This window comes from Sminthopsis crassicaudata, chromosome 1 (genome assembly GCF_048593235.1).
Source record: "Sminthopsis crassicaudata isolate SCR6 chromosome 1, ASM4859323v1, whole genome shotgun sequence".
Taxonomy (NCBI): Eukaryota; Metazoa; Chordata; class Mammalia; order Dasyuromorphia; family Dasyuridae; genus Sminthopsis; species Sminthopsis crassicaudata.
The window spans coordinates 19931927-19937926 of NC_133617.1; the positions used below are offsets into that span (position 1 = coordinate 19931927).

Sequence of the window (6000 nt, forward strand, 5' to 3'; positions counted from 1 at the left end):
ATGTGAGTATGATCATATCAATTCTTCCCCTGCCACACTCAATAAATTCCAGGGACTTTCTATGACCTCCAGGATCAAATAAAAATCCTCTATTTGACATTCAAAACCCTTCATAGTCTAGCCCCTCATACTTTTCCAACTTTCTCACAACTCACTCTTCAGCAAATCCTCTTCCATTCAGCGACACCGGCCTCCTGGATATCCTACAAACAAGATCTCTCATCTCTCTGCTCCGGGCATTCTCTCTGGCTGTCCCCCACTCCTCGGACCCTCTCTCTTCTTTCTGACTACTGACCTCCCTGGCTTTTTTTAAGTCCCAACTAAAATCCCATCTTCTACAGAAAGCCTTCCCCAATCCATCATAATTTTAGTGCCTTCTCTCTCTTAATTATTTTTTATAAATCTTGTCTATAGTTTACTTTGTGTGTATGTGTGTATATACATATTTTGTGTATGTGTATATATATATATATATATATATATATATATATATATATATATATATATATATCTGTACGGTGTCTCTCCAATTCGAATGTTAGGTCCTTAATAAATGTTGCTTGACTGACTGACCCAGGGGCAGAAGCAGATTTTCAATCTGTTTTTTCTGATTCCCAAGCCAACACTCTCTACTCTTCCCCAGTGACTCTGTCACCTTCACAAGGTGGAAGAGTCAGGGGGAAACTTAGAAGGAACTGAATTAGCTTCCTAACCTTCAGCTCAGGTGTTCCATTAAGCTTAGGGGAGCTGTGTTTTCTTTTGAGAGGAAAAATTCTCTTCGCCATAAGGTTCCCTATTGTTTACCTAGCATGCAGACAGCTAGCTCTCCACTGATTCTCACAAAACTAATCCACAGGCCTGATAATTCTCCCCAAATCCCACTGGTCTCATCCCACTTCTTAGCAAGAAATTTAAAGTAAAAAAGGCCACAGGGCAGATTCCAATTCCTGGGTCTCTATTAATTTTCCATGCTGTAGGAGAGAGATGTACCTGCTCAGCAACACTGCCCTAAATAATTAAAGTCCAGAGAGATGTGTCCCGGTATATTAGTACAGTACCTCGGGTAGGGGCTTTTCTTTGAGCCTTTTTATCATTCGTCTGCTGGCATCCAAGAGGAAGATGCAATTGACTCTGGTGGGTGGTCCCCCCTTTCCCCTCCTTACCAGGGCCAGGGAGAGGCTGGAACTAAGGTGGATAATAATCTCACCACCTGCCTGCATTCCATACACTAGTTGTCTAGTCTTGTCATCTCTCCGATTCTCTCCCCTCTTCACTCACAAGACCAACAAGCCCTCGGCTGCAGCCTTAGAGATGTCCTAGCTGTGTGACCCTAGCAAGTCACATTCCTGCTGTCTGACTCAGTTTCCCCAATTGTAAATGGGGATGATAACAGCACTCAACAACCAGGGTGGTTGTAAGGATCAAATAAAGCAATATTTGTAAAGTGTTTTGCATGCCTGGCACATGGTAGGTGGGATGGAAGTATTAGCTATCATTAACACCCAAAGTCATACACATAATATATATGAGGGACAGGATTTGAATTCACATCCTCTGACTAAAATCAGAGACTCTTTTGTCCCATTCTACTCTGCCATAGTTAGAGTTCAATGGCTCCTGGCTGGCTTCTGCAGATTCAATGATTTGAATTCAAGCTGAAAAAAAAAAAAACTTTTTGCCTTGAATTTCATTAACCAACAAGCTGATGGAGTAATAAACCAGAATGTCCATTTTTTTGGCATTCAATGCTTTTGCTGAAGGATGAGAGGAAGAAATACTCAGCAAGAGTCCCTCCAGCCAGAAGCCAGATGCCCACCTGAATCAGCAAGAGATCTGCAGCCCACAAGGACCAGCTTTAGAAGCAGGGAAGCCCAGCAACAGCACAGGCCTTTCTGCAGGAGGGGGAGTCTCTGGGAAAAAAAATCCCAGTCTCCCCATTGCCAGTGTCCTCCATTCTCTGCCATTCTCTAGCATTCTCTCTCCCTCCTTCCCCTGCTCATGAACATTCACCGGCTCCCTGGTGTGTGATGGGACTGGATCTGAGATTTCAACAGTGTGATAAATTCCTGATGAATAAATATTTTCTACCAAAGCAGCTTGGAACTTTATGTGCAATATCTAGCCTCAAGAAGTTTCTTGGGTCACAGAGTGATTAGGGAGCTTGCAGAGGGTCACACAGCTAGGACATATCAAAAGTAGGACTTGAACCCAGGTTTTCTTAACCCCAAAGCTTGCTTTCCATCCACTATATGCTACTAGTGTTTATTACACATAGAATAATAGAATAATAATATATAAGAGAATATATCATTTGTTGTTCCATTTTTTAAAAGTCCTGTCTGACTCTCCATAACCTAATTTGGGGGTTTCTTAGCAGAGATACTGAAATAGCTCACCATTTTCTTCTCTAGCTCATTTTACAAATGAGGAAACTGAGGCAAACAGTGTGATGTGATTTTCTCAGGATCAAATAGCTACTAAGTGTCTAAGTCTGGAGTTGAATTTAAGATGTATTTTCCTAACTCAAAGCCCAGCGCTCTGTGCACTACAGCAGCCCCTAGCATGCAGTAGAACAGTGGTCCTCCAACTTTTTAACTAGGGGGCCAGTTCACTGTCTCTCAGACTGTGGGAGGGCCGGACTATAGTAAAAACAAAAGCTCACACTCCATCTCCGCCCCTCAGCCCATTTGCCATAACCCGGCGGGCCACATAGTTTGAGAACCCCTGCAGTAGAACATATCATTAAAGTCTTTGACCTGGTATTCCAGAACCTCCAGAACCCGATCCCTATCTAACTTTCAGGTTGTTGTTTTTTTTGTTTAATACTATTCCCCTTCACAAACTCTGTTTTCACAGCCACATTCAATAGTCTCTGTCCCATAGATGTCAGACTCCATATCCCATCTGTGTGCCTTTGCCCAAGCCATCACCGACGCCTAGAATGCCCTCCCTCCTCATTCCTCAATTCAGAATTATTGACTTCCTTCAGGGATTAGCTCAGTGCTTTCTCCTCTAGGAAGCTTTCCCTCTTTGACCCATCATGAACAGTCCCTCCCTCCTCAGATTACTTCCATTGTGCTTATCTGAATAATGCTACATCCCTCCAATAGGAGGGTAGCCCCTCAAAGTCTGGAACAAGGTCAGCCCTTAGTTTTTCACCCCTTCCTTGCACCCAGTGCAGTGTCTGGCCCTGCAGAGGCACCCAGAAGTGAATCAAATATGCCCAATGACCCCTTGAAGACCTGGATAAGCAGCAAGGATGAATTTCAGGGAAATGTCTGTGTTCTTTTGCCCAGCAACTCTTATGGCAACCAGTTATTGGAAGACGGGCTGGGGTAGAGCTTGGGGGTGGCAGTTAGTGGCTCTAGAGATAAACAAAGCTAATCGATGTGGACAGGGATTGGACAGATGACCTTGGCTTAGCTGGTTACCGACTGTTCAAAATAACAGAGATTTTCCTCTTCAAGGAAATTGTCAAGGAGAATTCTCAAAGAAATCAGGATTCCAGAGCTGGGAGGGGCCTTAGAACAGGGGATGTCAGAGTTAAGGGGGATCTTGGAACAGGGGATGTCAGAACTGAGAGGGACCTTGGAACAGGGAATGTCAGGGCTGGGAAGGGACTTAGAACAGGGAAAGACAGAACTGGAAAGACACTCAGAAAATAAATACAAAGTAATATTAGAAGTCAATACAAAAGAAGGAAGATCTGAGCTGCCCTGGGGTTCCAGGCCTGGCCGGTGTGACCTCGGATGGAATGCTTACCCTTGCTGTGCCTGTTTCCTTGGTCCTATAGCCAGGGATGGCACTATATGACCTCTAAAATTTCTTCTACTCTAACTCCTCTGAAAGCTTCAGAAGGGTCTCGAGGACATAGAGGCCTGCAAGGACCTTAGAAGTCATCCAATCTCATCTTCTTACCTGACCGATGGGGAAACTGAGGCCCAGAAAAGGCACCAGCAGGTACTTTACCTGTCTCTTTACCCCAGCTCCTTCCATTCGTCCTGGCTGCCTCCCAAAGCCAGTCTCTCCAATTCCTCACTCACAGGAACCAAAGGTCTCCAGCTAAGCTGCCATGTCCCAATGAGCAGGCCTCCAGTCTTCGGGGGAGGCAGAAACTGGGGCCATTCAGGGGAGGCTTCGGCACAATCGACCCAAAGAAATCCTGCCCTGGACAAGATGGAATCCCGCCACGGTGACCCGTAACCCAATCGCCGTTCCCTTATCCGTCGGTGATATCGTCTCAGGCTTAATTTAAACCAATCCAGAGCCAAACACAAGGATCCCTGTTACCTGACCCTGTCCATCTGCGCCATCTTATCTTCCGGTCTTAGGGTTTCCTTTAATGGGGCACTTGAAAGGGCTTTCTGGGTGAATCAACTGTAATCCTTCGCCTGCCAGGAAAGGGGCTAATTGTATCCTCCCAGCAACTGCCTTTTGTGTGGGGAGAACAAAGCCCGAGCCCAGGGAGTCCTCCCGTATGTAAATGAGCTTCTGGGAGGGAATGGCCTGTTCTAGCTGGAGAACTGCTTTCCTTGGAAAATAACATCATAGAAAATAATGCCATAGATGGGAAAAGAGCGTCCCCTCACAGAGCCGGGAGGGACCGCAAAACTCTGGAACCATACAGAGAACCTCCAAGTGAGGAGGCCTCAGAGCTGTCCGATCCAATGTCTAGATTTTTACAGGATAGGCAACGGGGACCCCAAAAGAGAAAGGGCTTAGAATGATGAAAACACAGAAGATTCAGCTTAGAAGGTGATAAGAACTCCACAGGAGGAGCAAGAAGGGGCTTCTGAACAGATAATGTCGAGACATGTTATCTTGTCTCGCTCCAATGTTGGATTTTTGAAGTATACCTGCTGCTATAGAGTTGAACCAGTCACTTAACCTCTGTTTGTCTCAATTTCCTCATCTATAAAATGGGGATAACAACATCTACCTACCTCACAATGTTGTTCTGAAGCTCTATGTATATAAGTCTCAGCACACTGACTGGTACATAGTGGGTAGAGTTGTAACCAATCACTTAATCTTTGTTTGACTCAATTTTCTCATCTGTAAAATGGGGATAACAGCAGTATCTAGCTACCTCACAATGTTATTCTAAGGTTCTCTATGTGTATGTCTTAGTACAGTTCCTGGTACATAGTGGGTAGAGTTGTAACCAGTCATTCAATCTCTGTTTGTCTCAATTTCCTCATCTATAAAATGGGGATAACAACATCTACCTACCTCACAATGTTGTTCTGAAGCTCTATGTATATAAGTCTCAGCACACTGACTGGTACATAGTGGGTAGAGTTGTAACCAATCACTTAATCTTTGTTTGACTCAATTTTCTCATCTGTAAAATGGGGATAACAGCAGTATCTAGCTACCTCACAATGTTATTCTAAGGTTCTCTATGTGTATGTCTTAGTACAGTTCCTGGTACATAGTGGGTAGAATTGTAACCAGTCATTTAATCTCTGTTTGCCTCAATTTTCTCATCTGTACAATGGGGATGACAGCAACATCTACCTACCTCACAATGTTGTTCTGAGGCTCTCTATGTGTAAAATGCTTGGCACATAGTGGGCCCTTAATGAATACTTGTGACCTTCCTTATATGTAGTCGAGGCTTCTCTTTTTCAGAGGAGAAAACGGAGGCTCAACATGCTGGCCTTTCAGGTAAGGGAGGAGAGGCAGAATTTTGGCCCTAGTCCTCTGCCCCCAAGCCCTGCTTTATGTTTTTGCCTCCTGGATCATCCTGTCACTCAGCCGTAGCCCATGCTGTGTGGTGTTAGCCGGTGCCCGGGCCTTGCCGGGCTGCTCTGAGGTTCCCCATGTGAAGGAGCCTGTTCCTGGGGGATTTCTGCCTTTCTCCTGAGCTGGGCTCAGCGTGGGCCGCCTCAGACAGAGCTTGTTTGTCGAGCGCCGCTAACACCTCGCAAAGAAAAGGCAGAATGGAAATAGAGCATTTAATTATTATCTAAATCGGTCCAGATGCCATAAGGAGAG

The 6000-nt window shown here is 45.0% G+C and overlaps 1 protein-coding gene across 1 annotated transcript in view; it reads right to left on the minus strand.

Moving 5' to 3' along the window:
* WSCD2 (WSC domain containing 2) overlaps positions 1-5059 on the minus strand; it is a 133676-nt gene extending 128617 nt beyond the window's left edge. The window contains exon 1 of the mRNA XM_074269830.1: positions 3970-5059. The gene's annotated coding sequence lies outside the window, so the exon portion shown is untranslated. The remainder of the gene's footprint in view (positions 1-3969) is intronic.
* Positions 5060-6000: the final 941 nt, after the last annotated feature.